At 39.3% G+C, this 27,879-nt stretch overlaps 1 protein-coding gene across 2 annotated transcripts in view; it reads right to left on the bottom strand.

Moving 5' to 3' along the window:
• The window catches only part of kcnip4a (potassium voltage-gated channel interacting protein 4a), an 806,015-nt gene that overhangs the window by 55,347 nt on the left and 722,789 nt on the right, over positions 1–27,879 (bottom strand). The gene's annotated exons all lie outside the window — the stretch shown is intronic.

The raw sequence follows: 27,879 nt of genomic DNA, 5'->3' as shown, positions 1-27,879 counted from the left end.
ATAAGTCTGGAACTTTATCAAAAGCATAATGTGTTAAAAGACAATTATCTCTTCATTATTATTGGTACACCTTAATTTGAAGCACTCTCATTTTTGACTCTTGAGAGCTTTTCTTAAAACCTCAGTGTTGCAGATGTTTGTGCTTCTGTATGGGAATAATGAATCACTCAGGGATAGTGCACAGAAAAGAATCATGGAAAATGATTGCTTGGCAATTTTCCAGTTCACACAACAGTAATGAATAGACCCCATTTTCAATTCTTAAAATTGGGCAAGTTTCCTTACCATTGAGTATACTTTCCTACCCAATTTTTAAATTGCATCTAAATGAACTGACATTCTCCTTTATATCTCTAAATTTCCTTTCAACATTTGAATCTCGGCTCAGGTAGGATGGTACCAATGCAAAACGACTGTGAGAAATCTAAACATGCGTTCATAAAATCATTCACAGAAGCTAGAAGAATCAGAGAGTCATGGAATGGTGACAGCACAGGAGGAGGTCATTTGGTCCATGCAAGAAGGTTGTCACATTACCCTACACTTTCCCTGTACCTCTATAAATATTCTCCTCAGGTGCTTTTCCAGTTCTCTTTTGAAAGCACTGATTATATCTGCCTTATACAGTGTATTCCAGATCCCAACCACTCATTTGTAAGAAAGTTTTTCCTCATGTTGCCAATCATTCTTTAGCCAATCACTTTAAATTGATGTCCTCTAGTTCATGATACTTCTGCCAATGGTCAACGGATATAGTTTTACCATCATCATCCACATTCTGAAAGTAAATTTAAAAAGTGACTATTCAATCTGGAACCATTCCCTTCATCAGAAGCATGGTGTGTTAAAAGACAATTATTTCTTCATTATTGTTGGTATACTTTTATTTGCAACAACCTCACATTTCTGAATAGAAACATAGAAACAAGGTGCAGGAGTAGGCCATTTGGCCCTTCAAGCCCGACCAACATTCAGTATGATCAAGGCTTTCAGTATCCCATTCCCACTTTCTCTCCATCCCCCGATCCTTTTAGCCTCAAGGGTCACATCCAGCTCCCTCTTGAACATCTCTAACGAGCTGGCCCCAACAGCTTTCTGTGGTAGAGAATTCCACGAGATCACAACTCTCTGACTGGAGAAGCTCTTCGTCATCTCAGTCCTGAATGGCTTATCCCTTAATTATGTGTGACCTCTAATGCTAAAGATTTTTTTTAAAACCTTCTCAAAATCCTCAGCAAGTCAGATTTTTCTGCTTCTCCATGGGCTGTTTAATCTGCCTAAATGGAGAAATGGAATGAAAAAGTCACACTGGGAAAATGGTCAATCTGGATGCACCAGTGAATTTATCGTGGACAACATTTATCCTCATTACTCAGAGTTTAATTGGTCATTTATCTCACTGCTGTTTGTAGAATCTGTGCGCAAATGGACTGCAATTTTGCCTACATCACAATAACAACAAGATTTCAGAAAGTAATTCACTTGCTGGGAAGCACTGTGGGATCTTCAACAAGATATGAAAGGTGCTATGCAAATAAAAATTCCATTTTAGCAACTAGCTATGTTTCAGCTGAACAGTGAGGACTTGATATAGACATGGGAACACCTTCACCTCCAAAGCCCCCGTAAAATCACATACCATCCTGACCCAGATATATTCCTCCATGATTGTTGGATTAAAATGAAGAACTCAGTGCCTTAACACCCTAACCATGCCCTCACACTCACCTTCTCAAGAGCTGCCAAGGAGGGACACTAAGTACTGAGTGAAGCCCCGCACCACTCCCAGAATTATTTTAATTAAAATACAAAGCAAAATCATTTTCTCCACGTTACTATTCTTGTATCTTGGTGGACACACCATTGTTTCAGAGAATTCTAAAGAAATGTATAATGGGCGACATTACTGCCTTCAATAACCCACTGTGCAAATTGTTAAGTGTCGCGTAAAGGATCAAATCTATAAATAACTGACTGGAGAATGCATAAAGAATCATGGAATTAATGAAAATATTTTGAATTGAACCACAAATGACCTTTTGTTGCCAAATGGTTAGGTTGAGTATTTGTTATTTCTCGATTCTATAGTGAGAATAGAATCCTGACCACACTTGGGCTTGAACTAAGATTTAGAAGATTATAGCTCGAAGGGGCTTGCAGACAATAGCATTATGACTGTGATGAATGGATAACTTGATTAACTGAAGGGATTTAGTGAAGCTGGTCACTTTGCTACCACCTTTAGCTGCCCTAGTGCAGCCATTGGACAGGTGAGTTGGAGGACTGGGGACAGACGGTTACTGCAGGATAGCTCATTAGTAATGCTGTCAAATGCCATGAATAGTGGACTGAGAATTGATTAACATACAATAAAGATGGAGTAGCAGGCAGTGACAAGGTTCAGTCCTTGGGCCCCAGCTATTAGCAATGCACATCAATGATTTGGATGAGGAAATCAAACATAATATTTTCAAGTTTGCTGATGACACAAAACTAGATGGAACTGGAGAGTGGTGAGGAGAAAGTAAAGAGGCTCCAAGGCAATTTAGAGAGTGGGAAAATACATGGCAGATACAGTATAACGTAAGCAAGTGTGAAGTTATCCACTTCGGTAGGAAATACAGAATTGCAGAGTATTACTACAATGGTGATAGATTGGGAAATGTTGACATACAGAGGCACCAAGGTATCCCAGTATACCAGTTATTGAAAGCAAACATGCAGGTGCAGCTAGCAGTTAGGAAAACAAATGGTACATTGGCCTTCATTGCAAGGAGATGTGAGTACAGGAGCAAGAATGTCTTACTGCAGCTGTGCAGGTACTTGGTGACACCACACCTAGAGTCTTGCGTGCAGTTTTGGTCACCTTACCTAAGAAAAGTTATACTTGCCACAGAGGAAGTGCAGCAGCAGCGAAAATTCACCAGAGTGATTCTGGGAATGGCAGGATTGTCATTAGAGGAGAGATTAGGATGACAAAGCCTGTATTCATTGGAGTTTAAAACATTGAGAGAGATCTCATATAAAATACATTAAAATCTGACAGGGCTGGACAGTCTGGATATAGGGATGATATTTGTTTGGCTGGGGTGTCTGTAACAAGGAGTCACATTCTCAGGATATAGAGTAGGCCATTTAGAACTGAGATAAGGAGGCATTTCTTCAGTCAGAGGGTCATGACCTGTAGAATTCTCTACCATAGAAGGTTGTGGAGGTCAAGTCACAATGCTCTTAAGAAACAAATAGATTCCTAGACCCTATGTGCATTAAGGATAGGGAGAGTATGGGGAGAAAGAGCAGGAGACTGGCATTGTGATGGAAGATAAGCCATAATAAGGCTTATCCTCCATTGTAACAAGGATAAGCGTTAATGGGCCAAACCTAAACTGTCTCCTATCTTTGATAGCTGGAATTTTCTGCCAGCACTTGCTAATGCCAAAAACGGTGGTGAAAAATCTCACAAGACCCTGAAACCATTCTCCATACCCATGGATTAATGGAGGGTGGTTGGGGCGTGGGTGTGAGGTATGAGTGCTTGTAGGAGGCCATTCTCCCATATCTGTGAGTGGACAGGATTGGGTGGGGGGAGGGTGAGGGTGCTAGGGGTGGGATATTCCATCCCCCACCATGACCTGGACACCAAAACCACATTTCCAGATTTTCTGTGCAGAATGCCAAAGAATCTGAAGAGAAATCTTGACCGTGCAGTTGGGGATGTACATATTCGATTTCTCACCTCAGCCAGCACTCAGTATTAAATTCCAGCCCCTGTTTTCTATGCAGTTCCACTGCAGCACAAGAAGTTGTATTCTTTTATGCCAACTTACAACCAGTACCCAATTACTGGCCCCTCAATTACAAAGTCATACTTTTCTTTATTCCCTGGTGTATTTCATCTCAATTATCACTGTCATTTTGAGTGAGCACTCACTAATCTTTTATTTTAAATTGTGGTTTTGAGAGAGTGAACTAGTCATTTTGCCATGCTGGTAAAAAATCCATCCAGCCCACTAATGGTCCTTGCTTGTCTTTTCTCGCAATAATTCAGAAAACAAAATGCTGGAATATGCAGTAATAACATACCAGATTTGTATTTACTTTCAACCTTGCCCAAAAAACATACAGATTTTTCAGCGTAGCTAGAATGATTGATGGTAAACCATTGAATAAGAGACTTATTTCATAGCTAAAAGGGACTTGCATTACTCAAATCTCATCTGTTTCCAATATATCTGATCTGTCACAAGTTTAATACTCAACCTTCATATCTTATATTGTGAGACAAATTGGAGTTTGTTGCTCACTTTCTTCTGGTCTGAAATTCAGACATACTGGGCAGGATTTTCAGGCTGCACACACACCAAAAACAGAAATTCCTGCCCAATGAATCTTTACACGGTCTGCTGAATTTTCTGCCCTGCCTGTTACGATTCCAGTGGTGGGCAGGTCAGGAAAATTCCATCCATCAACATTTTGTTGTAACTTCACATTACAAAGAACAAAGGAGAAAGAACAAAGAGAAGTACAGCACAGGAGCAGGCCCTTCAGCCCTCCAAGCCCTTGCCGATCATGATGCCCTAACTAAACTAAAGAAAAACCTTCTGCCCTTACTCGATCCATATCCCTCTGTTCCCTCCCTATTCATGCACCCATCCAGATTTCTCTTAAAGGTTGCTAGTATGCCCGCTTTCACCACCTTCTCTGGCAGTGTGTTCCAGACACCCAACACTCTTTGCATAAAAAAACTTCCCCCACACATCTCCCTTAAACTTTCCCCTCTCACCTTGAACCTGTGTCCCCTTGTAATTGACACTAAAAAGCCTCTGACTATCCATCCTGTCTATGCCTCTTATAATTTTGTCAAACTCTATCAGGTCCCCTTAACCTCCATTTTTCCAGTGAAAACAATCCTAGTTTATTCAGCCTCTCCTCATAGTCAACACCCTCGAGACCAGGCAACATCCTGATGAACCTTCTTTGCACTTCTGCCAATACCTTGGGTTTATTTATGTGCAAGACACAAGGCACAAATTGCTCATAAGGGAATGGGTAAACACAGAGTGTGAAATCATTTATGAAGATGAGGCAAATGGGAACAGTGATAGGTTGGTATAAAGCTTGAAGGTATCACAGCTTGCGCATGATTTGCTCAAAGCAAAATTGAAACTAAGACTAGATCACATGACACATTTCCTTTCTAGTGAAGTTATTATTACAACATATTCCCTTTCAAAGAAGTATAGTTATTGACAATGTTTAGTTACCATTGCAGAAATGTATAGAACTGATGGGTTTTTGAATCTCTAAAGCATTGAAGTAATCTCCTCATATGCAGGATCTTCTAATGTGGTTGGGAAAATCTCGAGTAACCTTGTCTGGAGATTTCCTTAGTTGCTCATAGTGATTGGTGGGATTGTGATTCTTGAATGTTGTTCTTGGTTGCATTTAGGATTTTGTCCCAAATGCAATAAGACTGTACAGTGGTTCAGGAGCTGGAATAGATTGATTTGTCTTCACCATTTCACCTTTGTGCATAATGGCTTCATAGCATTTTGGTTCTGAAAAAAATCCTTATCACTTCCGTTGGTTGCAACATATCTCTTGGATAAGAATCTGTTGTCCCAACTGTAAACTTGGCAATTCTGTATCTGCATTTTTATCATGGACATTAGTCATCTTCTCTTGCAGTTTTAAAAGTTGTTCTCCAGTTTCTGAGAGAGTAGAATGGACAAGTTGGTAAATTGGTATGCACTAGTCTGCCAAACATGAGGGCCGTCAGTGATGGAACAGTTGCACATAAAGGTATCATACTGAGATGCAACGTTGCAGTGTGTAGATCTTGCTTTGTTTGTCTACATTTGAAAATGAAAGATTTCACCATGTAAATCAGTTAAGCAGTTAGATCCAGGGCATGAGGAGAAGTAGCAGTATGATCAATTTCTTACACATTTGCTGAGATGACTTACCAATAAATTACGAACTATTATCCATGATGATCTCTCTCGGTATACCAGATAATATTGAGTGTGCACAAAGTTGTGTTTGAGGTAATGTGCGATTGTCGTATAATGGGGTACTTGGGAAAGATAATGATGCCAGTGTCACAGATATCAAAGAGTTTGGAAGTGATTTTGGATGAAGGATGGATAGGAACTTCCATGTGGAATCAGTGGTGCTTTGTGCTGACTTGGCATACATTCTTGACTTGCTTCACATATCTTGATGATGATTTCATAGCCTGCCAATAGACTGTCTCTCTTGCAATTTTTCTCACTGATCCATGCCCACGTATGATCGATGAAGTTGCTGAATGATATCAGTTCACAAAGATTCTGATATGATGACCTACCCATCTTAAAAAATGACTTCTGGGAAATGCTTAGCTCATCCTGATAAAGCCAAAATGGTCTTGTGTGTTCATGGACATGGCTAATTCAATTAGGCTATCCTTCAATGGTTTGTCACCGTTTCTGGAGTGTAGAATCTTTTGGTATTTCTTCTCATAACTGCTGGCATTTTCATTGTGCAAAATGCACCAGATTAATTTAGAGAATGTATTAAAGTTGGATATTAATGAAGCCAACTTGTAGATTTAAGGACACTGGGTTTTTACTGGGTTAGGCACTGTACTTAATGTATTTGATGTGACCATCAAATTACCTGGCTTGTACTGTCACAGTTGTGGCCTTGAATTTTAGCAAGAGACGGTACAACCTTGGCAATGCATTGGTCAGTGATTTTTGCTAAATGGGTAGCTTGGGGTCAGTCTCAACCACAAATCTTTACCGAATTAGTATGAGAGCACACAATTTCGAACACTAAAGCTAATGGGCTGGATTTTCTGGCTTCACCCACAGCTGGGATTCTCTGCTTCCACTTTGCCCGGGAAAGTACAGGGGTATAAGTGCTATGGAGCAGTGATTATGGGGAACTGTCATTACTGTTTTAAAAACTGCGACAATAATGGTGTATAGGCCAGAGAGGGAGAAGAATTTCATAAGTTCCACAAGATTTTCTAATTAAGTATGGACATGACTTTCCTGCAGGTTTCTGAACCCTAGCATGAGGCCCAAATAGAGATCAAAAATCCTCACTGTATGAAACACTCAGTGATTTTCCTATTTTGAATTCGACTAGACTGTTCCGATTTTGAATTCAATGCGATTTTTCATGGAGCGGCCAATTAATGGCCAAAGTGTGGCTTGTTGCCCAATTAAGAATGACAAATGGGCGCTATAAGCTGGAGGCCCAGCGACCTTCCAAATTGAAAGCAGCAACAGGATGTTGTTCCAGGTGAATGAGGGAGACAGCACTTCATGGAGGTGTTCACTCTGCAATTATTTTAAATGTAGAATAAAAAATGGCAATCACAGCTGGGCCACCACAGGATGGCCGACAGCTGCTTCTGCACCCAAGTAGGCAGCTAACCCTTTCTGCACCACCTCCAGGAACCTGGAAGCAACTTGAAAAATTCCAGGCAGCCCCTGTTAACAGGCCGTAATAGGCCTTCAATTGGGACAATTGACTTCCCATGAATTGCCCTTCCTAAGCCATGCCTTGGGAAAATGGCCCAAGGGTAGGGTGAAATTGGAGAACAAGCATGTAGACGCAATTGTCCGTACCTGCCCATCTTTATTCCCAGCAAGGGCGAAAAATGCAGGCCAATATTTATGGCCCAATGAGAAAGGAAACATTGCTGTATTTAGATCTTTGAAATAAGTTCAGGTCAAGTGGTTCATAGAAACTAAAAGTAGTAGGCCATTTGGCTGTTCAAGCTCTTCTGTCATTAGCTTTGATCATGTCTGATCATCAAATTCAATATCCTAATCCCCTCTTTCCCCATATCCCTTGACCTCTTTAGCCCCAAGAGCTTTATATCTCATTTCTTCTTGAAATCAGACCATGTTTTGGCCTCAACTACTTTCTGTGGTAGTGAATTCCACACATTCACCATCCTCTGGGTGAAAAAATTTCTCCTCACCTCAGTTCTAAAAGAATTACCCCTTATGCTCAAACTATGACCCATAGCTCTAGTCTCCCCCACCATTGGGAACATTCTTTCTGAATCGACTCTGTTCAAATCCTGTTAGAATTTCATAAATTTCTATGAGATCGCCTCTGACTCTAATAAACTCTAGTGAATACAATCCTAATCGACTTAGTCTCTCCTCATGTGACAGACCTGCAATCCTAGGAATCGGCCTGGTAAACCTTCGCTGCACCTCCTCAATAGTAAGAATATCCTTCCTCAGAAAAGGACACCAAAACTGCACACAATACTCCAGGTGTGGCCTCACTAACACCCTATACAAATTAGTAAAACATCCCTATTGCTATGAAGGCCAACATACCATTTGCTTTTTTTATTGCCTTGCACACTTACATTCAGCAATTGATGCACAGGACTCTAAGGTATTGCTGAGTATCCACCTCTTCAATTTACACCCATTCAACTAATAATCTGTCTTCCTATTTTTGCTTCCGAAGTAGATAACCTCACTTTTATCCACATTATACTGCATCTGTCATGCAGATGCCCACACACTCAGCCTGTTCAAATCACGCTGAAGCATCACTGCATCCTCCTCATGGCTCACCCTCACACCCAATTTTGTATCATCTGTAAATTTGGAAATAACACATTCAGTTTTCTCTTCCAAATCATTAATACATGTGAGCAGTTGGGGTCCTAGCACAGATCCCCACAGAATCCCACTTGTCATTGACTGCTAATCAGAAAAAGATCAATTTATGCCAACACTTTGCTTTCTATCTGCTAACCAGCTTTCTATCCATCTCAAAAAATTACCTGCAATCCCATTACTTTACGTAGTGGTCTGTGTGTCAGTCCTGTAATGTTAGGAAACATTGATTATAGCATCGTAATGTTTAGGTTGGATATGGAAATGGTTTGGATGCCATTCAGAGTAAAAACAATTAATTATGAGGATGACTAATAGAATGAATGATTAACAGGCTGAAACAGAACTGAATAATGGACAGTTTTCAAAGAGGAGATGTTTCTAGTGTAGTGGAGATACATTCCCACAAAGAGGAATAGTCAGGCAAACAAATCCAGGTAATGAAAGAGATAAAGAACAAGATGAAGCAGATAAGAGACAAATGCCAGATGTTATGTTGGTAATACAAGTGTGAACCAGGTTGGCCATGAAAAGTTTGGAAGGAAAGTGAAAAAGGAAACAAGAGAAGCAATGAGTATAAGAGATAAGAATTTAAAAAGTGATAAGAGTCATCAATAGGCAGGTAAAAAGCCAAAAGGTTTGTAATATTATGAGTTGGGATGACCCTTCATCAGAGATGACGAAGAAATAGGTATACAGTAGTCTTCCCAGTGGATGATACTTGGATCACTGCTTTTCTTGATGTACAAAAGATTAACAATTCTTGGTCCATAATACATTAGTTACATTAAAATATTCTAGTTTTAATTACAGACCAATGCTGCAGTTTCAGTAAGAAATATCACAATATACATTGGCATTTAAGTATGCTAATCTGCTTTCTGCTGCAACAATTTATTTCAATATCAATGTTGTAAGAAAGATTAGCTTCTATTGATTTTATTCAGAAAGCGAGAAAATGAAATTACTTGTACATCAATAAAGAAATGTTTAATTCTGGCCCTCAGCCCATAAGACCAGGAGAAGTAGAACAGGAGCTCAGCTCATTTCCTGAGATCAGGGAATTTAAAGTAATTTTGATGAGCTGATTAGTCTGTCCTGGGACAAGTAAAATATGTCTGCACAGGGCACAGGGGCAACCAAATAATCTTTCCAAAGGAAGTCAGATGGTGCAACAGGGAAGTTTAATCAATCTTATTGCAATTGATTTACCTCCTTAAGGAAGATTTAATTTTTAAATCCATTCTCCGATGTCAACAGCAATATTGAATGCCAGGGACATTTTTTGCACCCTCTATTTGCCAAGGTACAAGTTATAAGGATTCAGTTGCATGGCATTTTAACATCAGATGTGATTAAATAGAATGGAGTTATCCTTATTTGATGGGCATACTATTTGTATGATTAGAAAATGGCAGAAGAGGGCAGCATGGTGGCATAGTGGTTAGCACTGCTGCCTCACAGGGCCAGGGACCTGGGTTCAATTCCTGGCTTGGATCACTGTCTGTGTGGAATTTGCACATTCTCCCTGTGATTGTGTGGGTTTTCTCCGGGTGCTCCAGTTTCCTCCCACACTCCAAATGTGTGTGGGTTAGGTGGATTGGCCATGCTAAATTGCCCCTTAGTATCAGGGGAATTAGCTAGGGTAAATGCATGGGGTTATGGGGATAGGGCCTGGTTGTGGTCGGTGCAGACTCAATAAGCCAAATGGCCTCCTTCTGCACTGTAGGATTCTATGATTCTATGATAAGTGGCAGCAATGATTGGGAAGCCAACATTCCAGTCTTATTGGAACCAAAACCTCTGAATTCAACAAAGCAAGTACATCAAGGATAAATAACAAAACACTATTTTATGTATTGAGTTAGTGACAAATGATTCAACTTAAAGAACAATCAACAATAAAAATAACGTAAAATCCAAGAGGTCCACTGTGCAGTGTTAGTATCTTCACCCCTAGGCCCAGAAGCTCCAGATTCAGGTTCAATTTCAGAACTCACCCCATGGTCAAACAGATTGATGATCAGCCTATAACTCCTTCCAATGCGCCTGATGGCAAGCGATAGGGGTGGGAGAATTTCTTGATCAGCCATACTACAGAAGGCAACAGCAAACTACCACAGTACTTTATCAAATAATCATGGCCAATCCAATGGAAATCCATGGTCACCACCGTCCTCTTACAGCACGGTACCCAACGGAGGAGGAGATTATAAAAATCAATTCTAATTTGCTGCCTGTTTTGATCCTAAAGGAGGATTTATTTAGGTCCTTTAATTTAACTAAATTCAGCATGGAAAGTGTGTTATAATGTACTGTCGCTGCTGAGGAGCTTGAAACTTGTATGTTTATATGCATGCCATATATTGTTAGTCTTTAATAATTTACAACTCCCAGATATTGTCATGTATGTTTCTCCATGCAGGCAGGTTTTCAAAGTGTTCCCTCTTGTGTCTATTATCATGCAACTCTTGGTGATGCTATTTCAGTCCTAAATTAACTCTTGCTCTGTATTACAATCATGTGAAAATGCCAGTGTTGGACTGGGGTAAGCACAGCAAGAAGTCTCACTTGGTGTTGTGAGACTTCTTCCTGTATTACAATGGCATGCACACACATAATACAACCTTCTCCTTCTAAATAGAAAACTTCCCTCCCTTCCAATGGACTGTCACTCTTCAATGCAATCTTTGCTTGCTATCCCATCCACCTCCCCACCCCAAGTTTCTGACTTCATAAATTCAGACTGTCTTGAGTTTTGACAGTTTTTCCACATCTCAGTCTATCACATGCGGTGGAAAGGTCATAGTACACCCCTTTTTAGTATTTGGTTTCTCCATTTGATTTGCTTTTTGTGCTCCTTCATGTTATGTTCCCTTTATTAAGAACTTGTCGGCTATTTTCACCCACTATGGGTTTGTTCCATTCTTTACAAAGGGAATGTGCACTCCATTCATTCCTAAAGCGGAGCTGAATTTTTTTCCCATAGTGATTGTAATGTTCTTGCTGGACATATACGTTTCACAAATGGAGCCTTCCTTCCCACTTGTTTCACAATTTCAGCAAAACATTTGTTTGCTGTTTTACTTTCAAATCATTTTGCAAGCTTATGAATTTTGTCATTCTGCTCAGCTTTGCACTTGTGTTGGATTTACATTTTCTGATCTTATTTTTGTATTGCCTTTGTCTGCAGCAGAACTTTATCCTTGCTTTTGTTCAGCCGAATCATCAGCCCTTCAATCTGTTTTGTGTAGCTTTCAGCTTCTTCCTCGAACATGGTACATTGCTGAGTCTTTTCTGCCAATTGGTTCTTCAATTTGTTCAGAGTGATGTTAAATTCATTTTGTTTCTTTGTTACTTTCCAGTGGATAAACTTTGCCCTGAGGGATTCTCGCAGTGTATGAAGGTCTTTTCTTTCCTTTGTGAAGCTCATTTGCTTCATTTGGGCTTCTCTGTAATTCAATAGAGCATCTGAGAGTTTATTCTATTGTTCTTCCCCAAGCTGCTGTTTAAGACAAACTTTATTTCTTAATGTTGCTGAATAATTACACATTCTTTTTGCAGTTGATTTTGAAGGACAATCAACTGTTTTTCCAAATATTCATTTTCTGTTGACATCTTGCCGACTCATGCTGGGTTTCAGTACTTCATCTTGTCGTCTCAATTTGAAGCTTGCATGCCAAATCTTCCAATTCAGCTCTGATGCGAATGTTTACCTGTCGAACAGCTTAATTTACTTTTTGCACAATTTTGCTTCTGCTGAGTTACCTCAGATATCTTTCCTTTATTCATTGCCAATTAAGATCGTAAAGCAGACAGTGATTTGTGCGCTGCTGAACACTATCCAATGCACCTTTTGAAATTACAGGGATGCTGAGCTGGGATCACAGGCCATCGGATGTTCGATGAGTGAAAGCTGCTGACATTGAAATGAGGTGGTTTCCAAGGTGCAAGGTCAGCCATTTTGCAGCTGCCTTCTACAGAATGAGTTCAGATGCAACAGGGGGAGGGCCCAATGGAACAGTCAGAGAAGTATATAATTGTCACTTTTAATCCAGTATCGGCTGTCAGTGTTTAGGACTAACATCAGGCCCACGGGATCACAAATATGGATGCATGACTGGTAAAGGAGCTGCACTGAGAAAGGCACCCGCACCAGAGGCACCATTATCAGAGAGATAGGAGAAGCAGACAGGACCATTCCTGCCATATAATTGGGCTCCTTCAGACCACCTTGAGATCCTTTCTTGAGACCAATGTGCAACTGGAAAAACTGAGTGGACAATATTTTTTGTGTGATCCATATTTTTTGTTGCCCACGTTGACACGTAGGCCCTGAGATAGGCATCATGCTTGTTAGGATGAATATCAGGTGCAGACTGCACGCAAGAAATTCTGGTGAGGTTTCTTTTTCTCATTTTACATGTGACAAAACAAATTGGAATATCTCCTCTTTGTTGTCTCTGATTATTGCCAGTATAAAGATTTCCTTTGACTCCAAGGCTAATTTTGTATAAAACAAATTGTATATCAGTTTCATTTGCAAAGTTGGTGAATTTTGCCAGTTTTCATGCATCTTTCCCACTGTAAGAAGCTGATTGCAAAATAGTAAACAGTGTTAATCACTTTCTGTAACTCGGTTAGAAGTATAGTGCTAGATAAGCATTCCCTGTGGGATGTTGCAATACAGAGCCAGCGTACTGAATTTGCAACTGAGCCGTATGGCTTGGCCAAATGGCTGAATTAGCTGTCTGTGGGCAATGTTATATATGACACTCTATTGTTTGAACTGGAAGCATGCAACAGTATGAACTTATGATGAATCATACTAGACAATCTAACTGTATGGAAGGAAACAGCAATTCAGACCTCTTGAAGATCTTGTAACATTTATTTCCCTTCCCTTAAAAATAAAGATCTTTTAATCTGGAGAAAAAAAGATTTTCACTCAACCAAATGATGTTTGGCAAGGAAAAGTATTTTGGAAATATCAAAGCTTTCCAATATTTGACTTCTGCAGTGGAAATATTTCAATTGAATGTCAACAACTCTCTCCCAAAAGTAAAATAAAATGAGAAACCCGGAATGGAAAAGAAGGTTTTGCTCCTGTAAGAACAACCCTGCCACATAGAATGTCAATTTGGCTTAGTTGGACATTTGCTTGCCTCTCAGTCATAAGGGTATAGGTTCAAGTCTCATCTCAGGACTGGGGCACATAATCTAAACTGACATTTCATTACTGAGGAAATACTGTATTGCCAGAGGTGCTGTCCTGTAGATGAATTATTAAACTGACTCCACATGTGCTTGACCCAAAGTTTCAGCTGGACATTGAAACTGACAAAGGACAGTGTTTTTTTCCTGGAGGTCTGTTTGATATTCTTCTGGCAATCAAAACCTCAGAAATATATATTAATTCACCACACTCTGCAAAATACATGTTGAGTTTGTATACATCAAAATATTATAGCACGTGAGAGTTAGCCATAATTGGGGATGTTAGTGTGAGATGTGACAAGATTTATGTAAATACTCCTTTTTTCAATCATTGACTTCATCCAACGTTTTTTAGGAGAAGTTCCAGAAACATTACATTTCTCCTGCTCATCAAAATAAAACTTAAATGTGACATTATTTAATTTTGACCAGTTATGTTCCTTCAAAATTCATTTTAAAAATGAATAAAATGAATTTGAAAAATGAAATTTCCAAGATTCCAATTATTTACAAACATTCCTTTCAACTTAAATGCAACATTATTTAATTTTGGCCAGTTGCCTTCAAAACAAATTTTAAAAATGAATAAAATCAATTTTAAAAATGACAAGTCTCTAAGATTTCAGCTATTCACAAACAAACATTCTTTTCAACTTTGGAAATGTTCCCACTAAAATGAACTGAACATTACTTCCTTTACACTGTAGCAGCTGATGTATGAGATTCTAATACAAGGCTGAGAGCATGGTTCAGGCAAGTATGCTACCACTTGGTTCCAACAGCTGGGGATTTGTTAAGTACAGTAGCTAAACTTTGTTCTTTGCTGGCTACTTGTAAGAATTCTCTTGCAATATTACCAGAGAAAACATGCCTCAATGTTCAATACTTTAAAAAAGATACACAATTTGTTATTGGGCTCACAAAATTTAGGCGAAGCTTTAAATAAATTAGCAGCAATTACAAATTATGGAAATTTATGAACACAAAAAATGCCAGTGAAATAATACTTAAGAGCAGAAAATTAAGTTTCACTTGTAATTATTTCACAATACTCATGTACATCAAGATTATTTATTGAGACTAGCTTAGTCAGACTCATGGCACATCTCATGACTGGCACACATTATCACAGGGGAGTTAAGCACATTATCGTTATTGCAGAAGAAACAATTGTGTTTCAGACTTCCCTGTCCTTGTCCTGCCTACATTGTTAGTACCTACATAGACAACTGGGTCCTCCCCAAGCTACTGTAAGATCCTCTTCTGCCCTGAGTAAATTTCCCCAAACCAGGGACCAGGCAAGCAACACAACTCTCTACCCTCTCACTCTTTGCTGCAGCGAACAGTGTCAATTCCCCTTATTACACTATCCTCTACAACCACTACATTCCTTTGCGCTCTCCCCACTTGAACAGCTTCCTATACCACAGTTTCATGACCAGCCTGCCCACCCATTCCACACTTTCACCCACACCTCAAACCTATTTGTCACTTTTTTAATTACACAGATGTCTGTTTTAGATGGTTATTTTCTTAGATGGTTTTATTCTTTATTTCTTTTAATTAATAAACCCTACTGTTTTATGGGCAGCTGTCGTAAAAACCTTACTGTGAAGAAAATCTTGCAGTTACCAATGAATTGTGGCAATAGGTAAAGATAAATGAGCAAAACAAAAAAAAATCAACTCACCAATCACTTATCCAGTTTCCTAGGACGTCACACTTAATTTTCTCCATATTTGGTTGTCCCCAACCCCATTCCCATCCACTAAGCTGCATTGCCATTCCCATTCACTGAGCCCCATCCATTGAGCCTCATCCCCACTCCCATCTACTGATTCCTTTCCGCTGATTCCCATCCTCATCCACTGAACCCTATTCCCATTCTCATCCACTGATCCCCTTTGGGGTAGGAGGATTTCACGATCATTGTGGACTATGGCGGGGTGGGTCTCGTGACCGGCCATCGGCCCTGCAGTAGCAGTGGGGAGGCCAGGTGTTGGCCACAGAAGCTAGCTGATAGCAGCAGCAGCACTGACATGTCTTAGAGCACACAGGCCTGTATAATGAGAAAGCACACATGTGCAATGGTGCCCTCTGCTGCTATCAGCCAACTTTCAGGCCATTTATGCCTTGACCATTCCCCTGACAGGCAAGAGACAGATCAGGGTTTTTTTTTATTGTACAGAATGCATAAGATTCGACTGGTGGCCTTCTGAAACAATGGATCTGAAACTCTTCCATTTTCATAGTCATTCTAGACTTATAATTTTTTGGTAGGATTCCATAAATGCCAAAATTGACCAAAATGAAACCTGAAAAACTCATTTGTATTGCTTAATTGTGAAACATTACACATCAGGAAACCAGAAATTAAGAAAGCATTAATGAACCAATTGAAACGAATATCACACAGTATTTAAGAACAAAAAAGTAGAAGACTTGCTTGGAGAATTAGAAGATGGCTTTTTGGCAACAGAACAGGGGAAGAGCTTCATGAGACGCTCTTTTATACTGCGCTTGGTACCATTCTGAGTGTAGATGAAACCTAGAAGATACATCATCAGCATTTGTTAAATCTCAGGGGTTCAAAGAGAACTTTGTCCATGCTTCATGCAATGCCACAGTGTCACTGTTTTGCAGTGAAAATCATGCAACAAGCAGATATTATTTTAGATCAACGGAGCCAGTTTAAGAGAGTAGTATGCAATCAAATACTTTGAATCCATACTCAGGACAACACTCCTGCAGTTCATTACATTCCTACTATTTTTTTATTTACGGTTTAAGCATACACTCAGAGGAGGAGGAGGAGGAGGAGTCAGAAACTCTAGAAAATAGAAAATAGCAGATTTCGAAAAGCAGATTGCTTTTTCTCCCGTTGAGTTAAACAAGTATCCTGCTATTAGACTGCAGCACACAGAGAAACAATACAGAAATCGTGAGGCCCCTCCTGAGATGGTTTTATCTCATTCCTTATAGTCCAAAATATCATTAATTCTGAAAATTTATTTAGTAACAGGAAAGCAAAATAAAACACAAGGGTTAAGAACTAAGGGATTTTTGATGTAAACAACTGAGACAAATAAAAACTTTGAATTTGAGAACATGCTAAATGGTTTCTAAACAATTTACTGTGGGGTTCTTCTATATTATAATGTCAACTGTTACATTGTGCTCAAAACACAAATTCCAACATTGTGATATATATGTATTTATTTGCATGTATTTATTATTGTAATTTTTTTGTGTTAGATTGATAAATCTGTAACTTTAACCTTGAAATAAATGGAGTCTTAAAGTAATAACATACAGATATTTTATTATCTATCTGGAAGTATACTTCCAATCAGGTTCTGATGCTATTTCTTGTAATTAAATATTGCACAACAAATGACAATAGACATGTTTAATGTTTGAATGAAAAGGAAAGTTATGGTTTTATTTTGTGATTTTTATTAGATTTAATTTGTCACAGACAATAATATCAAAGGAATGATATTTACTTTATATGTGAAACATGGGTAGAGAAAGCAGGGAAATGGGAATGAGAGGGGCTTCACAGTGGCTGGGAAACCTGTAAATACAGGTAACCTGAAAGTCCTGCTGAGTTCATTCGCTTCGTAAGTTTTTTTGTCTCCCATTTCCCAGTCAGATCAAGATGTGTGCCAGTTGCCATGCCAGATGACCTGAGACACTAGGCCCTGGCCAAGGAGCAGAAAGAGAGGGAGGGAGAGTGAAAGAGAGAGGGTGGAAACAAGCGAGAAGGGAACAAAAAGACCGCAGGAGGGACTGGAGAGTTGGGGAATATTGTGAATGCAATGGATCTGGGTGGATTGGAAAGGGCTTCTGATCAAGGGAACTAAAGCACTTTGTTTGAGAGGCAGATCCTCTTGGCCCAAATGTTGTTCTGGAAAGAGCTTACATGTTTGCTCCAGTCATTCTCACCTCCTTCCATTTGTCAGGTTTCCTGATCCCCGTGTAACCTGGCCTGAAGGGATTAAATCTAAAAACCTGTCAAAGTTGATGCACACAATCTCATAAAAACATGTGAATTATGGACCTGCCTCAGGATTAGTCACTCTCTCACAGACTGCTTCTGTCCAAACCAGAAGTTGAAGGCTTGATTGGGTTGATTTCCAATTTTTGGAAATTTTGAAAATTTTCACCTGTCTTGAGCAATTAAAGTTCTTCTAGAGACTCTTTCATCTAGTGAAGATTAGATACAGTCAGTTATGTGGGAATATAACTTACAGTCTCACCAACCTTATTAAATCACAGATGCTTAGAAACCATTTGTAAAGCATAGATGCACATGTTGATGCACTTATGACCACAGCACTGCACTTAGTACTTTTGCCTTCCAGGTTTCCATTGCAGATTAATTATATATTAATGTTAAAAAGCCTCTCAGATCATTCGCTAATCAATGTCTAATCATAGCAATTCAAACTTCCCACTTTGTAATGAATTAGTCACAAAATTTTAATAATTTACACAACCATTAGAAAATGTGACTGCAACTCACTGTTACAAAAATAAACTTTTTTTTAACCTATTCATGAAATGGCATGACAGCAGCCAGCATTCCATTATTTTCACAGAATTCCTCTCATCCAAGTCTGCACCGACTCTCTAAAAGGGCATCTTACTCAGGCCACCCCCAACCCCCTCCCACCTTATTCCCGTAACACCATGCATTTATCATGACTAATCCACTTAACCTATTGATCTCTGGATGCAAAGGGACAACTTAATATGGCCAATCCACCTAACTTGCACAATATTTGGACTGTGGGAGGAAACCCACATTCTCCCAGAAACAGGAGAATGTGCAAACTCCACACCGTCACCCGGAGAATGGAATTGAACCTGGGTCCCTGGCGCTATAAGGCAGCAGTGCTAACCCCTCTGCTACCCACATATTTGTCACTCGGCATGGAATAAGATGCCATCTTCGTTTATTTAAATAGTGAATGCATTTTGGTTGAGGCTAATTTTCAAGGGGATTCATATGTGTCATGTATATAATCATATGGAATTGTTTACATTTCATGCTTTCTCAGATTGTAGCTCAGATCCTAGAACACCATACGGCCAGACTAAGTGAACAACATGTATTTATGCAGCGCCTTTAACTAATAAAACCTTTCAAGGTATTTCACAGAGGTATTATCAAACAAAATATGCCATTGAGCCACCTAAGGAGATATTAGGGAAGATGGGCAACCACTTGACCAAAGAGGCAGGTTTTAAGGAGTATCTTAAAGAATGAAAGAGGTAGAGAAGCCGTGAGCTATAGGGAGGGAATTCCACAACTTCTGAAGCAATTGAGAGCATGGCTTCCAGTGGCAGACTGATTAAAATCAGGGATATTTAAGGGAGTGTTGATGTTTTCGATATTTCTTATAATCAGTGGCACCCTAGAAAGTAATTTGAATTAAGCTTTCATCAGGTTTGGGAATTTTTTGGCAAACTGTTCCTGGAATGTTCATCAACAGCTTGTACTTAACAGCATCTGCACCAAACTTTGTGGTTTCTGTCTTAATACCTTCATTTGATTCACTGATCATTATTTTAGCCACTTGTTCTAATTTTCTCTGAAAATATAATTACTATCTTGAGGTAACTGTTACTGCCACTCAAAAAAAAGTAACATGGATTTTCTCTTTTTTAAATGAATTTACGAAATGAGATTGTCATTTTAGAATCTCTGAAGTGCAGAAGGAGGCCAGGTGGCCCATTGAGCCTGCACTAACTCTCTAACAACAATCCTGACCAGGTCCTAAACCTGTAACCCCACCTATTTACCCAGTTAATTCCCCTAACCTACACATCCAAGGATACCAGGGTGCAATTGAGCATGTCCAATCAATCTAGCCCACACATCTTTGGACTGTGGGATGAAATCGGAGCATCCGGAGGAAACCCATGCAGACACAGGGAGAACATGCGAACTCCACACAAACAATCATCCAAGGCTAAGTTGAACCCCGATCCTTGGCACTGTGAGGCAGCAGTGTTAACCACTTTGCTATACTGAGTCAATTTGGACCTACAGAAAATTAATTTCACATAGAAATCATTACATTTATATAGCATCTTTCATGAGGTCAGAATTTTACAAGGCACCTGATGGCCGGGGAGAATATAGCAGACTTACTGAGGAGAGAGGGAGGAAACTTGTTTTATCCAGCCATTCCAATCTGGCTTCAACTAAGTCAACCATTCCATTGTGTTAACTTATTATTGCTCTATTTACCACCAACATAGTGGTGGTGAGGGTAGGGAAGGAAGAGGGAGATATTTCTATCTTCATATTAACTTCAAATTCCAGCAGCAGACCAGCTCTCCATTTTATCAATTCATGCAGAAGCAATCTGTTGCTTGAGTTGTCAGCTGGTATTTGAATGCTTAGACTTGGCTCACCAATCTTGGTTTTCATTTCATACATGCTGAACAATCAAATAGATTTTAGACAAGTCACTCAGCTTTTGAGTCACAAAGTTATGGACTGGTTCATAGCACCATTTATCTAGTATCCCTCGAGACGCACTTGAGTTCAAGGTCTCAGAAGTGCAGCATTGAGAAGTCCATTATCCTCAGGGAACAGTCTCATCAATTTACCTTCCGTTTGAAACTCCTAATCAATGCACAGTTCCGTTCAGAAGCCCATGGGTAGGAGCCAATTAAAATTCAGCCTTATATATTTTGATATAAGAGATAATTTGAAAAACCTAATGAAAATGCTGTTTTGTGATGCCTCTGGCTCCATGGAGGTCCTAGGTTTTATATTAAAATGTGCCTCTCCTGGCTAAAGTAACACGTTCCTAACATAAATGTGTCGTAAGCATGCTTGTATTGAAGGTGAGAAGCCATTCAGGACAAATGATTTTAAGAGTGAAATTTAAGAATACAAAAAAATCTCGGATACCATCACTCCACAAATCTCATCAAAAGTGCTTACAATCTGATGCCATTAAATACAGAAAGCATTTTGTTTCCTGCATTTCAAATTTAAAGGCAGAAAATAATTCTTGAAAATCTGACTCAAAGTTATAAAGCTTTATCCTCCTGGCTTTCACTAAACATAATGTATTATGTAATACAGTCATTTTTCACCATCCACCATCTGTATCATACATCAAGAAAATTGCACTTAAACATCAGTCACCAACAGGATATATGATGTAATAAAGTTTCAAAGAGTACTGATGATATTATTTTAAGTGACAGTTCTCTCATGCAAAAGCATTTTCAGGGTTTTTCATTCGTCCTATTCAATATATTTGACTTTTTGATAATAATTCTGCCCGTAGAGTCTTTTTTTCATAGCCGTAGGGCTTGAAATCGCGAAAAGTGATATTTCACAAAACACAGCACAACAGCTTTTCCAATCAGTCAGTGTTTTGGGAATCATTTTACAGGAAGTGGATGACATAGATGAAACTAGTGTCATCAGAAATCTCAACCACATCATTGAATTCATCCTTTTTCTAAAACAAAAGTGATCCTGACTTGTGCTTTATGATTGATGATGCTAATGGAAATCAAGTTAGAACGGAAGTAATTATAGATATCAACCATTGTCCAGTATCTGACAGAAATGCTTACAATGCAAGTGTGGTCTCATCACAATGTAAATACGTAATCTTCAATTGGATGGCTGCTGTCTGGATTTTAATTTACCTTCCTTTTGAAATTCCTAATCAATGCACTGTGCAGTTCAGAAGCTCGTGGGTAGGAGCCAATTAAAATTCAGCTTTATATATTTAGATACAAGGGCTGAAAAACCTAATGAAAATGCTATTTTTTGATGCCTGTGGCTCCATGGAGGTCCTTGGATTTATATTAGAATGTGCCACTCCTGGCTAAAGTAACATGGTCCTAACATAAATCAATATAACTTCTCAAACTAGCTAGATGTGGTCAATCAATACATCTTATATTTGAAAGTATATTTGTTGCCTTCCTTTAGATCCACAAACTTTTTCTTTGCTTCAAAAGTCATTATTTACCAGTCCCCCTCTGAATGCTAAAAATACCCCTTGCAGCCAAAGCTGTGCTTCCCTTGTGTTCAGTTCAGAAACCCATTATATAGCCAGTTGTTGTTTTGGTGCTGTAATAAAGCAGTGAAGATAATAGTTAGATATTTCATCTGCAAATAGAACTTTTGCTTTAGTACAATTAAGCTGGAGCCTTTTCTATCAAACATATGTCACAACTGACCTAGGGTCTAATGATTTGGCTGTAGACGATCTTCAGTATATCTATTTTGAATATCTGAACTCATCTGCTCCCCTCGATATGCTTTGTAGACATGGGTGATTGTGAACAGCTTCTTGAGCAGCAGCAAGACATTGAATTTGTTTCCCTGCTACTCGTCTCAATTTCGCACTGCAAATGGATTTCTCCATTTGGCCCTTATATAGTGATTGACACATTCAGGTCAGTACCTGTAATTGGACTCTACTTTGTTCCAATCAGTTTTCTCTACCTTATGGCAATGCTGTGGAATTTTTCACTTCGCTTTAGGACGGATGGAACAGCTAAGTGTACAGGAGCATTCAGTTGCATAGGTGTGGTAACATAGCTCAGATTCAATTTTCAGGTAGCATAAAAAAAAAGGCTGCATTTATATTGCACCTTGCATGACCTCCAGATATCACAAAATACTCTATTAATTAGCCAGATAGTACTTTTGAAGCGTAGTGTTGTAACATTGCAAACTCAGCCTCACTTCATAAAATCTTCACACATCACAAGGTGGTGAACGTCCAGTTCGTGACTAATGTCATTTGGTTATGCTAGGCCCAATGTCACTCACGGTTCTCGAGGTGGTGCAAGTTTGTGGTGAACTCCTGTATGAATGCACCCCTGCTCAGACAGAAATTCATTTCAGCCCCAAGCTCCCCCCACCTCGGGAGCCAGAATCCCATAGCCTGAGCCACCTTGTGGAAATGTTCTCATTGTCCTTTCACATGGCACAAAGGGGTTTCCTGTATGGGCTGGTACAGCATACGCTTCACTTCCTTGTCCTCGCCTGTTGCCTGGACATGCTTCAGCGAGCTTTATTGATGTCCAGCAGCAGATATCCCCAGTGGATGTCCCTCTACAAAGGAGTCCTCCCACTTAACACTGGGAACCTGGGGTGGATGGTGTTGCATGTAGCAGTCCCATACAATCGCAGAATGTGTCAGGTTATGGAGTCCCAGGACAGCAGGTGCCCACTGGCACCATTGAGGTCACAACAGGGACTGGGGTGCCTATTGACTTCTTTAATCACATTTCTGTTTGAAGTTTCATTTGTGATTTGCTTTGGTTTAAGTCAGTATCTCTGAGGGGCTACTACTTTTACTTTGTCCTTCAGTTTGTCTAATTTAATGATAGAATCCCTACAGTGCAGAAGGAGGCCATTCAGCCCATTGAATCTGCATCAACTATCTGAAAGAATGCTTTGCCTAGGTCTCCTCCCCACCTCTGGCTTGAAACCTGACTGCCTGCTGAATGGGGCAAGATGTGAATGCATTTGGGATTCACCCAGCTCTCTCTTCCTGTCCCAATCGGGCTCCCACACAGAGCAAGAAGTCTGAGGTGGAAGGGATCTGAAGGGGAGAGCATCTGAGGGGAGAAGAAGGCTGAGTGGTGTGGGGGGAGGGGTTACCTGTTATTTCAGCGATGGGGGAAGGTTCCTCTTTGCACAAGGGTTACTTGCCTCATCAGCGGGGAAGGTCACCATTTCCGTTTTTGGGGTGAAGGGGCTTGTTAGCATGGAGATCAGGATGCCTTTTCCCACGAGCTATTAATTTGCATCTTTCAGGTGAGGGAATCTGACAGACATTGCTACAGCAGGGGAAACACTTTTCCTACTGGCGTGAGCACTTAGTGTTGATCTGGATGAATAGTGCCCTTATACTTAAAGGAAGCAAATTACATAGGTTATGAGGGGAGTACTGGATAACATTGTTTTAAGTAAATAGTCCAAATTTTGTGGCGGTAAGTAAACAATGGAACTTTTTTAAAATTCAAAATGTTGAACAAAAATACATTCCACTGAAAAGCCAAAACTTAACAAAATATATCCTTACACAGGACTTACTATATAGGTTAGGGATACTACTGGATTAAAAGATAATGCTTATAAATTGTCAGAGAAAGGTATTAAGTCTGATGATTAGGAATGTTTTATGAACCAACAAAAATTTGACAATTAAGCAAAAAAAAGAATATGAAACAAAATTAGCCAGGAATATAAAATTGATTGTTAGAATTTTTACAAGCGTATAAAAATAAAGAGAACAGCTGTAATAAATATTGATTCTTTAGAAACACAGACAGAATAAACTGTCAAGGGGAATAAGGAAATGGCTAGATCATGCATCTGTCTTTACAGTGGAACACACAAGTTATATACAGAAATAAAGGGTGAACTGCAGGGGGGAGGGGCAGCTATAGATAGTGAGGAAACTAAGTTAATTAATATTGATACATAAAAAGTGCTGGAGAAATCTAAGGGACTAAAATTCTGGCAAATCTCCAGGACCTGATAACTTACATAATGATTGCAGTGGTTATGATTTTGCAAACATTCCTAGATTCTAGAACTGTCCAAGCAAACTGGAAGTACAACATCACTATTCAAGAAAGGAAGGGGAGAGGAAGTGGGGAACTAGAGGCTAGTTGACCTGACATCAATCGTTGGGAAATATTGGAATCTATTGTTAAGAAAGGCTCATCAATGCACTTAGAAAAAACAGAATGATGAGGGAACATAGCTTTTTGATCATTTATGACTCAGACGGAGAGAAATTTCTTCAAACGGTTGTGAAGCTTTGGAATTCTCTACCACAAATTGTTGTGGATGCTCCCATCATAGAATATTTTAAAGATGGAGGTAGATTTTTGGTTTCTCAGCGTACCAAGCGATATGGGAGAGCAGGCAGGAAAGTGGAATTGAAGCTGTAGATCAGCCATGATTCCAATTAATGTACGCAAGATGCGGCCGTATGTTCCAGTCCTGCTCCTATGTTGTTGTGTTACGTCATTCTATGGAGATAAATTATTTAAACACCTCAGTATGCAGGATAAGTTTTAATCACCCACATTTTTGAAATGTAACTGTGTTAATTATGCTGTGCTTTTCTTCTCTCCCATGTTAGGTTAAAAGAGTAAATCAGTTAATCTAAATCGAATAAACTGAGGGACAAATTAAAGGGGAAGCCCTTTAAAGGGATATGGCCTTAAACAAAAAAACACAATTCTTGCTTTGAAAGCTGTTAGAATGGGTATGTTTCTGATTTAGAGGGAGGAGTAATAATACCCCCTTGGAAGGCATACAAAACAAAAACAACGTGTATTTATAAAGTGGCTTTGATGTAATTAAATCCTAAATGTCCCCTCGTAGGAACATTAGAAGACAAAGAACGACAACGAGCCACTAAAGGAATTATTGGGTTAGTTGATCAAAAGCTTAAAGAGGTAATGGGCAGGATTCTCATCATAGTAATGATGTGAAAATGAATTTGGTAGCTCATGCAAACTGGCTTAATCTCAGAATGTTGTCAGGGAGATGGAGGGAATCAGCACAGGGGACGTAGTTTGGAGCAAGGCCTGAAAACAATGGCTTCAATCTTCACAATATTTAGTTGGAGAAAATTTCTGTTGATCTGGTGCTGGATGTTGAACAAACAGTCTAATGATTTAGCAATAACAGAGGAATAGTAGAGGTAGAGTTGGTGTTGTTCAGCACACATGAAAAATAACACCATGCCTTTGGTTGATGCTGCTGATGTGTAGTATGTTGGTTTGAGATAGGAGGGGGCTAAGGACATATCCTTTGGGGTCACCAATACCAATGGCACAATAGCATGGAGAGAAGCCATTGCAAGTAACATCATCTAGAAGTAAATAAATAAGAATAGAACCAGGCGAGAACAGTCCCATCCAGCTGGATGAAGGTGTAAAGGCATTGGATGAGGATGGTGTGGTCAACCATATCAGAAATTGCAGACTGATCAGGAAGGACAAGGAGGGAAAGTTTACCTTTGTCACAATTACATAGGAGATCATTTTTTTCACTTTGATAAGAACTGTTTCAGTATTGTGGTAGAAACCTGATTGGAATGATTCAAACATGGTGCTCTAGGAAAGATGTGAAGAGGCAATATGTCCAAAGACTTTGGAGAGGAAAGGGAGACTGAAGTTAGGGTGGTAGTTTGCAAGGATGGTGGGGTCAAGTTTTTTTTTGTGAGGAAAGGGACAACACCTGAAGAGAAAGAGCATTTAAACTATCGGCTAACATGAAGTACAGAAGGCAAAGCTGGGTATCAACAATTGACTACGGCCAGGATCGAGGGAACTGGGAGTTCGAGCTCAGAGAGTGCATGATGGGAAATAGGAGAGGAAACAAGAGATAGGTGTGAGTTCAGGGCCAGGTATGAAAGGAAGCACAAAAGGAAGTTTGGCCAGTTACACAAGTGGATGGGAAAGATGTGACAGAGAAAGTAGATTAGATTGTCTCAATCTTAGTGAAGAAGTCCACATGGTAGGGATGGAGAGAGGAGATGAAGTAGACAACTTACAGTAAAGAAGACAGGTATTTTTAGGTGATGCTGACCAATCTGTCCCTCGTACCTGTTCCACCATTTAATTCAATATCATGAATAATTTGCATCTCAATTCCATTTACATGCTTTCATTCTACATCCATCAATACATGTACCAAATAAAAATCTATTTCATTAGCAGTGCAGTGCTATTGTTTTAGTCAAGCTGTGAGCAGGATCACAGGTCATTATATATCACTATAATGGGAAACTGCAAAATATTCACAACTCCTCAAGAACATTTTTAACACAAATTTATGGAAAAACTAAAACCATAAAAACAGTTCCTGCTCTGGTAATTGCATGGTTTTGTTATTTTTTGTGCTAGTAATGCTTATGCATCATTTATCCTGGCCTAGCTTAATGTCTTAATCAAGATGAAATATCAGATCAACATTTCACATAGGTTAAGATGTTGATCTAAGCAGACACAACAGATCGAGAGCAGATTGTTTTATTCACCATGAAAACACTGAAATGTCAACAGACTTCCATCCACAACACCACCTAATTGTTGTTTGCATAATCATGCTATGTGATAAATGGATGCCACATTTGCCAACAAAGTAACAATGATTGCACTCCAGAATAATTTAATTCTAGCTGAAGTACTTGGTGTGATAAGGCAAACTCTTTCTTGCTGTTATGTGTTGGGAAGTTACTAGATGAGCAGAGGAGGAAAGTTGTTTCTTGCCTCTGTTCTCAGCTCGAGAATAATTCACAACAAGATCTTTCCTTCAGCTAACTTTCCCTCTGCTGATTAATAGTTGCTCACTTTGGATACAGTCAATGTGGTAGACCTAAATCCTCCAAATTATATTCAATAACAGCAAAGTCAAAAAGACAAACTGGGCACGCCATGGTTATCAGGATAAATTGATATCAAGGTGGCTTATTTTTCCATGAGCTGCACATTCTGTTGATGCTTCATTTGCTTATACCACACGTTTTGCTCCAGTTAGCTTAAAGTGAACACTGTGCCATTGTTCTTGGATATATTATTTTAAATCTTTAGAAGTTTAATAGTCTGGTCTCATAACGTGCAATAGAGCAAGAAATTTGTTTTTTTTCTTAGTACTGTGAAAGATATTTTAAAGTGATAAAAAAAATTTTAAAAATAATTTCCTGGCTTATATTCTAAATTATTATTAGTTTGCATCACACTTCTAAAGATGGTGGAATGCTGATGATGTGTACGGCATTATTTTCCCTTCTTTACTTTGTGTGTGTGTGTGTGTGTGTGTGTGTGTGTGTGTGTGTGTGGGGGGGGGGGGGGGGGGGGAGGGGAGACTGGGGGGAGAGGTGTGGAACAAAGTGTACATCATCTTTTACCTAAACTCTTCTAGTGGCATAATAGACCGTAATTTGATTGAAAAATAACAGCGTCAAAACAACACATACAAATTGACCATCAA

Source organism: Carcharhinus amblyrhynchos, chromosome 1 (assembly GCF_965287045.1).
Source record: "Carcharhinus amblyrhynchos chromosome 1, sCarAmb.v2.hapA, whole genome shotgun sequence".
In the NCBI taxonomy this organism is placed as follows: domain Eukaryota; kingdom Metazoa; phylum Chordata; class Chondrichthyes; order Carcharhiniformes; family Carcharhinidae; genus Carcharhinus; species Carcharhinus amblyrhynchos.
The sequence above is the reverse complement of the archived record's forward strand: the minus strand, read 5'-3'. Positions and strand labels throughout refer to the sequence as shown.